This window comes from Phoenix dactylifera, chromosome 7 (assembly GCF_051530095.1).
Source record: "Phoenix dactylifera cultivar Ajwa chromosome 7, Ajwa_hap1_PhDact_Kaust_v1.1, whole genome shotgun sequence".
Taxonomy (NCBI): Eukaryota; Viridiplantae; Streptophyta; class Magnoliopsida; order Arecales; family Arecaceae; genus Phoenix; species Phoenix dactylifera.
This window is the reverse complement of record NC_143196.1, coordinates 24,894,971-24,907,340: the sequence shown is the minus strand read 5'-3', so window position 1 is coordinate 24,907,340 and position 12,370 is coordinate 24,894,971. Positions and strand designations below refer to the sequence as shown.

Genomic DNA, 12,370 nt, shown 5'->3' with positions numbered 1-12,370 from the left:
GATTGGTCGATTCAACCTCTAGGGTAAAGTTGTCTAAAAATAACTTCAAACGTTGGCCATTTACTTTAAAAATATTATCGGTGTTTGGATTCTCTATCTCAACAGTTTCATACGGATAAACAGTTTTAACTATAAACGGGCCGGTCCACCTAGATCTCAATTTTCCTGAAAATAAATGAAGTCTTGAATTATACAATAGAACTTTCTGGAAAGGCTCAAATGTTTTCCTTATAATATTTCTATCATGAAAGACTTTCATTTTGTTCTTATAAATTCGAGCATTCTCATATGCTTCATTCCTGATTTCTTCTAGTTCATTAAGTTGAAGTTTGCGTAGTGAACTAGCTTTATCCATATCAAAATTAAATCTTTTAATAGCCCAGTAGGCCCTATGCTCCAATTCCACAGGCAAGTGACACGATTTGCCAAAAATAAGACGGTACAGAAACATACCAATCGGGCTTTTAAAAGCAGTACGATAAGCCCATAGTGCATCAGTTAAACGCAAAGACCAGTCTTTGCGATTTGGGTTAACCATTTTTTCAGAATATTCTTAATTGATCGATTGGATACTTCAACTTGTCCACTTGTTTGTGGATGATAAGGGGTGGCGATTTTATGGGTGATTCCATATTTTCGCATTAAAGCCTCAAAAGTCTTATTACAGAAGTGTGAACCCCCATCACTAATGATGGCTCGAGGCGTTCCAAATCTGGAAAGAATATTTTCTTTTAAAATTTTAAAATAGTTTTATGGTCATTATGTTTGCAAGGAATTGCCTCAATCCATTTGGAGACATAATCTACAGCTACTAAGATGTACAAATTTTCGAATGAAGGAGGAAATGGACCCATAAAATCTATTTCCCAACAGTCAAATATTTCGATAATTAAAATTGGATTGAGGGGCATCATATTCCTACGAGTTATCCCACCTAACTTTTGACAACGCTCGCAAGCTTTGCAAAAGTTATGGAAATCTTTGAACAAGGTGGGCCAATAGAAACCGCACTGTAAAATTTTTGTAGCCGTTTTCTTAGCAGAGAAATGACCACCGCAAGCTTCAGAATGACAAAAGGAAATAACACTAATAAATTCATCATTAGGTACACATCTCCTAATAATTTGGTCTGGGCAGTATTTGAAAAGATAAGGATCATCCCAGAAGAAATTTTTTATTTCGGTCAGAAATTTTCTTTTGTCCTGTTTATTCCAATGAATCGGGAGTTCACCCGTGACAAGAAAATTTGCAATGTCTGCAAACCAGGGTGACGACGTGATCTCAAAGAGTTGTTCATCAGAGAAAGTGTCTCTTATGGGTGAATTGTCTATGGAATCTGGAAGAGTGAGATGGGACAAGTGATCAGCTACTACGTTCTCTACCCCTTTTTATCTCTTATTTCTAGAAAAAATTCTTGGAGCAGAAGGATCCACCTAAGCAAACGCGCCTTAGCATCTTTTTTTGAAAGAAGGTACTTAAGGGCAGCGTGGTCAGTGTAGATAATGATTTTGGATCCAATCAAGTAAGACCTAAATTTGTCTAGTGCAAATACTACGGCAAGTAGTTCCTTTTCCGTAGTGGTGTAATTCTTTTGTGCACTATTTAAAGTCTTACTTGCATAGTAGATAACATAAGGCTTCCTTTTTTTTCTTTGTCCTAGAACTACCCCAACTGCATATTCACTAGCATCACACATAATTTCAAAAGGAAGCGACCAGTCAGGTGGTTGCATGATGGGAGCAGAGGTCAGCAAGCTTTTAAGTTTATCAAAAGCTCTTTGACATTCTTCAGACCACACAAATTGGGTTTCCTTTTGAAGGAGATTACATAAGGGTTTAGATATTGAGCTAAAATCTTTAATGAATCTCCTATAAAATCCTGCATGACCCAAAAATGAGCGTATATCTTTGATAGTTTTTGGGTTGGGTAAGTTAGCAATTAAGTCAATTTTAGCCTTGTCTACTTCAATTCCTTCAGATGAAATGACGTGCCCGAGAACAATTCTCCTAGTTACCATGAAATGGCACTTTTCCCAGTTTAAGATTAGATTCTTCTCCTCACACCGAATTAAGACTAGCCTTAAATGGTCCACACAGTTTTCAAAAGAGGAGCCAAAAATCGAAAAATCATCCATGAAGACTTCCAAAAAATGCTCAACCATGTCAGAGAAAATACTGAGCATGCATCTTTGGAAGGTTGCAGGAGCATTACATAATCCAAAAGGCATTCTCTTGTAAGCAAATGTGCCAAAAGGACATGTAAAAGTGGTCTTTTCCTGATCTTCAGGATCAATTGCAATTTGGTTATAACTGGAATAGCCATCTAGGAAGCAATAAAATTTATGACCTGCCAACCTTTTTAAGATTTGATCAATAAAAGGTAGAGAAAAGTGATCCTTCCTTGTGACAGAATTAAGTTTTCTATAGTCAATGCATACACGCCAACTAGTGGAGACCCTAGTTGGAACTAATTCATTGTTGGCATTTTTGACTATAATAACACCAGATTTTTTTGGGACCACTTGGGTTGGACTTACCCATTTAGTATCTGAAATTGGGTAGATCATACCCGCATCCAGAAGTTTCAGAACTTCTGCCATAACCACATCCTTCATGTTTGGGTTTAATCGACGTTGAGGTTGACGAGAAGGTTTGGCATCAGCTTCTAGGTGGATTCTATAAGTGCAAATTGAGGGACTAATTTCCTTGATATCGGCAATTGTCCACCCTATTGCTTCCTTATGCTCTTTGAGAATTTCTAATAATTTTAGTTCTTGACTTTGTTCGAGTTGGGATGATATGATCACAGGAAAAGTCTCTTCTTGACCAAGGTATGCGTACTAGAGCTCAGATGGCAAAGGTTTTAGCTCAAGTTTAGGTGCTTGAACACTAGATGGTAGAGGACTATTGTTGCGTGTGGGTAATTCTTCAAAACGAGATTTCTACCTATCTGTATCCAACAAAGGAGCTGAATCTAATATAGCACTGATTTCTCTAAAGTTTTGGTTGATATCTGTATTTCCGAAATGAGTTAGGCATGTTTCTAAAGGATCAGAAGAAAGAGATGGGACAAGAGCATCTTCTACAATGGAGTCGATCAGATTAACTCAATGAATCTCATCATTTTCGTTGTCATTATCGGGTTGTTTGCAAATGTTAAATATATTAAAATCTATAGTCATATTCCCGAATGACATTTTCATTATTCCATTTCGACAGTTGATCAAAGCATTAGAAATAGCTAGAAATGGGCGGCCTAGAATGACAGGTATTGGAGTGGTACAATTCATGACAGGCTAGGTATCTAATACTATGAAGTCGACTGAAAAATAGAATTTATCAATTTGGACAAGTACATCCTCGACTACTCCTCTTGGTATCTTTATAGATCGATTGGCAAGTTGGAGAGTAACCTTGGTGGGTTTTAGTTCACCAAGTCCTAATTGTTAATAAATTGAATAGGGCAGTAAGTTAACACTTGCACCTAAATCCAGAAGGGCTCGTTGTATCCTGAAGTTTTCTATGATGCAAGATATGGTAGGACAACCAGGATCTTTATATTTAGGTGGGGTGTTGTGTTTGAGAATAGCACTCACCTGTTCAGTTAGAAAAGCTTTCCTTTGTACGTAAAGCTTTCGCTTTATGGTACAAAGATTTTTTAAAAATTTGGCATAAGATGGGATCTGCTTAATGGCATCTAATAAAGGAATATTAATCTTTACTTGTTTAAAGATTTCCAGAATTTTTTGGTCAGGTATTTCCTTTTTAGCTGCAAGCAAGCGCTGAGGGAATGGAGCAACTATCTTGTGATGGGGTATTGGATCATCTTGTTCATTATCATCTTCATCCTTCTTTTCAATAGATTTTTCATGTTTGTCATCTTCTATCGAAATTTCTTTGTTAATTATTTTTCCGCTACGAAGGGTTGTGACAGACTTAACTTGTTCAAATTTAGGTTGGGATGAACTTGTTTCATGGACCTCATGTTGACCCTTTGGGTTAGATTGAGGTTGGGCTGGAAATGTCCCTTTTTCCCTAACATTGAGTTGAGCCTCAATTCTACCTACAGAATTTTTAAGTTCTTGGAGTGATTGCATTGTATTCTGATTTATTTGAGTCTGCCCTTGCATGAAGATTTGCAAAGTATCTTCAAGGGATTTCCTATGTGGTGGCACATAAGGAGTAGGAACAGAATTTTCTTGAGATTCATTGGCAGTGGGTCCATGTCTCCAACTAAAGTTAGGATGGTTTCGTCAATTAGGATTATATGTTTCTGGAAATGGTCTTTTATAAGTATTGGTGAAATTTGCTTGATCATGTAACACTTCTTGAAAAGCAGGGATTGTAGGACAATCCTTGGTCACATGTGCATTACTCTCGCAAATTCCACATATACTTTCAACAATAGTTTGTGCTTTTCCTAAATTGGCCTTGCTTAATTCCATGGCTTCAACCTTCCTAGTCAGATTAGCAATTTTTACATTGACATCATTATCATCTTTAATAAGATATATTCCTCCTTTTGCCTTAGGTGCTATTTTAGATTTTTCATTTTTATCTGTTGTATCCCAAGCTTGTGCATTTTTTGCTAAAAGATCAAAATAATCCCAGGCTTCATTTGGTTCCTTACTCATGAATTCACCGTTACACATCATTTCTACAAATTGTCTCATATTGGAGGACAAACCATCATAAAAGAAACTAATGACCGTCCAAATTTCATATCCATGATGTGGGCAAGCAAGCAGAAGGTCCTTAAATCTTTCCCAACACTGAAAAAATGTTTCTCCATCTTTTGGTGCGAAGTTCATGATATTTCTTCTAAGTGTGTTTGTTTTATGTGTTGGGAAGAATTTCTTTAAAAATTCTCTTGTCATTTCTTGCCAGGTAGCTATGGTCCTAGGCCTTAAGGAGTGTAACCATGACTTAGCTTTTTCTTTTAAAGAAAAAGGAAATAACTTAAGTTTAACTACCTCTTCAGTGACATCATTGAAATGAAGTGTTGAACACACTTCATCAAATTCTTTCAGATGCAAATAGGGACTTTCAGAATCAAGTCCGTGAAACTTTGGGAGTAACTGGATTATTCCTGGTTTCATATCAAAAGCTCCCGCAGCAGTAGGAATAACCATACAGGACGGGGTACTAGTCCTAGTGGGTTGTAGATAATCACGAAGCGTTCTAATAGGTAAGTCATCTTGAAATTCATTATCTCCCTGATTACTACCATTATCTTCCATTTGATTATTTGAATTTTGAACAATTAAATTTTTATCTCTTGGTTCAACTCGAAATAATCTATTCGTTTTATCTTTTTCCCACAATAGCATATACTGAAATTTTATTATTTTATTATTTTTTATTATTATTTATTTATTTTATTTTATTTTTTTGGGTTAGTACAAGTACCACCTAAAGAGATCTAAACTAACACCCTAACAAATAATAATAATAATAATAATAATTAAAATTAAACATGCATTAAAACATCATCCAACAATTTCTAATATTTTTCTAAAAATTCTAGACAGCTCCTAACTGGTTTGAAGAGAACACCTAATCCTCCAATCCGGTCTAGTAACCTTAGTCGACCAGGTAAGCTCCCAGGTAAGTGGAGGGGTCACGATGCATGTAGCAAAGGTCCCATTTAAAACCCACTTTTCTCGAACAGAAACTGTCTCCCTTTAATCACTTAGAGGGACAAAGCTTACCTAGACATCGACCCGGGCCATAGAGCGAAATTGATGCAACTTTCAGTAGTCTTCGTCCTATTGAGCTCGAATATCCTTAGGGGCCAATGTCTAGTTGATTTTAATTAGGCTTAGGATATTTATGCACTAGGATGATTTTTGGACTAAGGACGAGTGATGAAATCCCGACCTTATCTTTTTAATGGGTTCAGCCCTTAGATTATTTTATGCAAATGCTTTATACTATATGCAACAATCAAGAAGATTTTTAACATTTTATGTCATGACATTAAATTGCATTTGAATAGTTGATCAAGCAAACTAATTTTTTTTTATTATTATTTTTATTATTATTTTAATTAATAATTTTTAATTAATTTTTTTAAACAAGAGTAAAATTCTAATCTAGGAAAAATAGAACTAGTATGAATAAAATAGAAAAATTAATTTAAATACTCACGGTCGGAGTTCGTTCACTCCGAGAATCCAAAAATTTGATCTTGATCTTCCTCGTTACTGGTCCCACTTTTTGTCGTCCTTGAATCTGTAAAGATTTGAAATTTCAGCCGTGTTAAAAATAAAGAAAAATTGAAGAACTAGAAATTAAAAATTGAAATTTGCAGCCTTGTTCTCGTTCGCACGTTGCAAATCTCCGGCAACGGCGCCAAAAACTTGCTACGATTTTAATTTTGCTCTTTTAAAAAGGAAAATTAAATGTAGAATACCCCAAGTATAGGGTGTAGCAAAGTAATATTCTCGGTGAGTCCGAGATCGAATCCACAAGGATTTGACAGTGAACAAAAACTAAAGGCTAAATAATATTCAGATTGACAAAAATATAACTAAGGCATTAGGATTCAGTCTAGCACTTAATCATGCTTTTCTTAAAATCATCTATTAATCATAATAAAATAGATTTAATTTTATGGGCAGCATTACAGTAATTCTATTTTTAACTACAGGGATTTCTAAGCATCTGTTATACCCGGAGGAAATAACAAATCAGAGAAAATATATAAGTTTGAAATAATTTCTATCAATCTACTGCACCATAAATCAAATCAAAAACATTAAAATCCAATTGATGATTAAAGGAAATATATGAAGAAAATGCTAGGCTTTTCCCTAGCCTTAGCTTAAAAAGATTTAGCTATCCATATGAGATGCAAGCAATTTTATAAAAGGGATTAGCATAGAATAAATAAAATAAAACATAAATCCCTTTTTTTTTTTTCTTTCTCCTCTTTTGAAAACAGAGTGCTCTGTTTTCTTTCTTTTCTTTTTCTTTTCTCCTCCCGATGCTTCTCCTCCTTCTCTTGCCCGGCTGAGAAGATGGATCGGAAGAGGAGTTGAGATGTTTTGCTTGCTGGTTCCCTTGGCCTCTTCCTCCTTTGTCGCACGGCCGGCTGTCCTCTTCTCCTCTCTCCCTCGGCTGAGAAAAATCGGAAGAAGGACTGCGGTTGTTTGGGAGACCTCTGGTTTCCTTCTTCCGTCGCTCGCTCCGTGTCCTCCTCCTCCTTCTTTGCTCCGTCCTCCCTCTCCTTGATCCGTGGCCTCCCTCTGGTTCCTCCCCCTCCTTTTATAGACACCTTAAGCCTATTGAAGATGTGGCTGGGAATACGGATCGGGGTCGCAGCTGAAACGCATGGATTTGAATGCAGAACCCGTGGCCTCCCTCTGTTTGCTTGAGATGCGGGATGAATGAAGTTGAATCGACTTTGGGAGATCGTAGAAGCTGGAACGCTGCTGAGGCGGGATGCAGATGAGATGCTTTGGATTTCCCTCGCTGCCGTTGGATGTTGAAACATAGACGAAACCGTTGGGAAATTTAGAAGACTCCTCAGATGGCTGATGGGGAGAATGGAATGCAGCTGAAATGCGGACTGTTTGGCTTCGGATTCCCTCGCTGGATACGGATGATATGCCACGATGCTTGGAAGATCCACGGATGGTTGGAAGACTTTGACGTGGGGAAGTTGCTGGGAAACGGATACTTGGTTTGAGAAGCAATTGAATTGCTTTGGGACTCTCGAGACGGCTCGGGGACACTTGAAGATGTTGGGAAATCACTTGCTTCAGCCCGTTGATGTAGATACATGGGAATTTTAGGTTAGGAACTGTTGAGTCGCCTCATCACGGACACTGGAGAATTTGTTGAGCTCGAGCTGACAGGCATTGGGCTGAAACCCAGCATTATTGAATCTCTTGAATTACTTGCACTTAGACAATAATAAAACATTAATTAATTAATTTTATTAATAAAGATTAGCTATAATACTAATTAAGATAATATGAAAATTTTACTTTAGTACTCTCATCAGAATGCCCAAGCTAAGAAGATTGGAAAATAAGAATTTAGAAAGGCGAAAATATTAAGGGCATGCTTGAATATCTGTATGCAATCTATATACAGTATTCAATTTTTTTTTCGTGGTTCAACCTGAATCTCATAGAAAAAACTTGATCTCGCTAGATTTTTTTTTTGTATCCTACTAGAATAGACTGGAAGAGGCTGAGTCCGATCTTATATTCTATATAGGTTCCTCCAGTTTACATAGACTGAGTCGGATCTTATATTCTGTAATACTAGATATAATTTGCACATAGAGTTTAAAAGACATGTTGGATGTGTTAGGCTCGATTTCTGCAGGATTTTCAGTCTAATTTTGTAAAAATATCTGTCACACCCCGAGCACAAGGTGCAGCAGACGCCGCACGCCCACACGGCGGGCCACACAGGCGTGCAAGGCATCAGATCATATCAAAGCAATCACAGATGTTTAAAACTGACATAAATATTTAAGTTGTTCAAAAGCAGTCTTACAAAATTTCAAATAACATATGCTGACGTAGGTCAAATACTCTAATCAATCTAACTAAAGGACTAATAACTGAAGGAATCGTCGAAAAATCTAATGCACTCCCCAATCCCGCGCAATCCAGCCTCTCGATCTGAAAAACAGAGAAAATAAAAGAATGAGCTACACTAACCCAGTAAGCAACAAAATATCCCAAAGTGGGGTCAGAGCATATCAGACCAAAATACAGGATAATATCTGGAATAAATCATAAATAACATCGTTTTTCTGTTTTCAAAATTTATTATCATTTTTTCAAAAATCTGATACCAAAATCTCAATATGATAGGCTACGGCCGCATAACCCAGTGGCATGGGTTGCACAGAGTGCCAGAAAGCACTATTGTTAGTCACCGGTGGCAACGGTGTCCAGAAACTACTATTCTAATCACCGGTGGTGCAGTGTCGAAACCGGTTTCTCACAGATTACAAGTCGACAGGTCCAACGTATAATCCCCATTGGCGGGGCCAGAACAGAACAGATCATAGCCATATTGAGAATGCATATATATATATATATAGAAAAATAAATTTCATAATTTATCCAGTCATATTTTGTGGATTTCAGAGCATACAACATAATTTTCAAATAAGATTTAATATGCGTGACCCATTTTACAGAATACAAAACATTCATCAAAATTTAATCTATTTATCAAATAATTTGGAAATCACACTTGAAGTATTAAGTTAATTACCTCTTCTCGCTTAATTCCCACTTCAGATAGACGGATCAGGTTCACCAGTTTAAATTTAATTAATTCCTTGTTAATTTCAGAGCTAAGTAAAATTCAAAAATAATACTACTGGGCATGGCACAACAGAGTCCAGAGTTGGCCCATAGTGGGCATGTCCCGATAGGGCCCATATCGGACACGGCCCAATGGGCCCGCATAGACTTGGCCCAATAGGGCCCCCAAAGTTGGTTTCTAATGGATTATTTATGCAACACAATTCATTGCAGGGACTAATAATTAATTACATGGTACTGTTCTATAATAAAACTTTAGTGGAGGGACCAATCAAATATATTTGGGGATCCTTATTTAATAATCTTTCTTATAAGGAACAAGCATAAATTGCATAAGGCTCTTTTGTGAATAATATACTATCCAGGGCTTCACTGCAAAATTCTATTTATTGGCCAAATGGATTCGGATTTCGGGTTCCGGATTTTGGGTTTGAACTAGATTCCGGATTTCGGATTTTCTCTTTTTTTTCGCATCTTGGGTTCGAAACGGGCCCAAGTTGGGCCCGCGGTGAAGAGGGCCCAAGTTGGGCTCGTGGCCCCGTTCGGCCCGTAAGGGCCCTCATCTTCCCCAAACCCCCACAGACAGGGGAAGGGGAAGGATGAAGAAGCGACCGACTGGGGGGGGGGCAGCCTAGGCAGCCGAGGGCTGTTGCCCGGTCGATGGCCAGCCGACTGCAGTGGCGGCCGATGGCTGCTGCGGCGACGGGCGTCGAAGGAAAACCGAGTGATCTCAGTTTGGGGCCAAAGCAAAGGAAAGAAATCAAGCATGTTCCGGCTAGATCGAAGAGCAAAAAGGGAAGAGGGCTTACCGGTAGTCGATGGAGGTGGCGGATCTCGGCCGGGGGAGGCTCGATCTGGCGGTCAAGTAGCGGCGACGACACTTGGAACCGAGAGGAAGGAGATCTCGAAATAGGGGAGGCTCGGGTGGTGGTGGTGGTTAGCCGAGGCGGCTCACCGGCGACTTGGGAAGAGGGAGCAGAGGAAGGAGAGGGAGAGGAGAGGAGGCTTAGATGGTAGGGAGGAGGGCTTGGAGGCGATGGGGGGTTTTTATCACCCCCCTCGTAATGGCTCCCCGCCGCGAAGATCGCGGCGGCCGAGCGAAATCCGCGGCTGCGGATTAGCTGGAGGGGGGGCTGCCGCAGAATACCTGCGGCGCCCTCGCCCCGATCATCCCCGAAAGAGCCGGAGAGGATCGCAAATTGCGATCCTCTGTTCCGCTCTTCCCAAAAGGGGAACGGGACTGAAGTCGGCAGGGGCTGCCGACTTCAGCCCGTATCTCACATTCTCTCCTCAGAAAAATTTCGTCCTCGAAATTTAACATACCTTAGCTTGCAAAAAGGTCCGGATATTTTTCCTTCATCTTGTCCTCCAGTTGCCACGTAGTCTCACGTTCCGAGTGATTGCTCCACTGAATCTTAACATAAGAAATAGTGCTCCTCCTCAACACTTGTACCTTTCTATCAACCACACGTACAAGCTGCTCAGGATATGACAAATCTTCTCTAAGCTGCAAGGGAGCCACTTCTACCACATGGCTCATATCTAGAATATACCTTCTTAGCATGAAAACATGAAAAACATTGTGAACTCCAGATAGTGAAGGTGGGAGTGCCAATTTGTATGCAACAGCTCCTACTCTTTCTAGAATTTCAAAGGGGCCCACATAGCGTGGACTGAGTTTTCCTATCGAAAACAATGGATATAGATATTCATTTACTACTGGAATATCTTCCAATCTTTGATCTGTGTAGTGTCAACTACTGTGGCGATATACGTCATACTCCCCTTTTTTGAGTAGCCGCTTAAATTGCATAGCAGAGACAACTCAAGGAGAAGTATAAGCACCACTACCTATGAAGCAAAATTCAATGTCTCTAGGGATCTAAAATTTTATCCGCTTTTCATGACAATTAATGGTAGAAAAGTGTGATGCTAACTAGTCCATACCGAGAATTATGCCAAAGTCATACATATCTATAACTATCAAATCAGCAGGAAAGTCTCTTCCTACTATCTGAGCTGGACAAGTTTTGCATACCTGATTACCGATCATCCCATTCCCGGTGGGGGTGCTGTCGGGTTACACCCGCATACCGATTCCTCCTTTCTAACACCCCATTGAGCTGATGTGTGCTAGGAGGGGTCCATTATGAAACTATACCATTCTCCTTGAGATAATCACGGAACTCTCTATTAACATGTTCACCTCCTCGATCTGATCGAAGAACCTTAATGAGTTTTCTTGTTTGTTTTTCTACTTCATATCTGAACTCTTTGAACTTTTCAAAAGCTTCAGATTTGTGTCTCATACACATATCCATACCATAAGTAATCATCGTTAAATGAAGTAAAAATTATGACCCCTAGCCTGCACATCAAATGGGCCACACACGTCAGTGTGTACTAGGGTAAGTATTTCAGTGGACCTCTCCCCATATCCTACAAAGGGTAATTTGGCCATCTTTTCTTGAAGGCAGGATTCACAAATTGGATATGACTCGGAAGTCAATGAGCCAGAAGCCCATGTTTCTCCAATTTGTTTATTCTGTCTTCTCCTAAATGGCCAAGCCTGAGGTGTCACAAATAGTTTAGATTTATCTCATCTCAAGATCTTTTGGATCCTATGGTACTCATTATTTGCTCAGATAATTTCACAGATACATCCAAATGTAAGTGATAGAGACTGTCAATCATAAAACCATATGAAACCAATTTATTTCTCAAATAAATGGAACAACAGTCTTATACAAATCTTTCTGTGCTAAACAAGATACAGAAATCAAATTTCTGCTAACAGCAAGTAACAGTTCCTAAGTATCCTGAGCATATTTGACATACCTTCTTAAGGTGTGTCACCCTTTCATGCTTTTTATGCTTTCCATGTATGTAGGACAATTCCTCTTCTAATGGCCGTACATAATGCAATGGAAACACTTTTCCTTGCAATCAGCCTTTTTCTTGGAACTTTCTTACATGGCCTTTTCTCGGTCTTCCGCTTCTTCGCAGGCTTCTTCTTCTTCCAGGTAGACTCTCTCTTGGAAGTAGAAGCCAACTCGACAGTGAGAATTATAT

General features: G+C 38.9%; 1 non-coding gene across 1 annotated transcript; it reads left to right on the top strand.

Annotated features, from left to right (window-relative positions):
* The first annotated feature begins 4,721 nt into the window (after nt 1-4,721).
* On the top strand, nt 4,722-4,828 carry LOC113463519 (small nucleolar RNA R71). The gene has a single exon (XR_003387868.3). It is a non-coding gene; the product is annotated as a small nucleolar RNA R71 (small nucleolar RNA).
* The last annotated feature ends 7,542 nt before the right edge of the window (nt 4,829-12,370 follow it).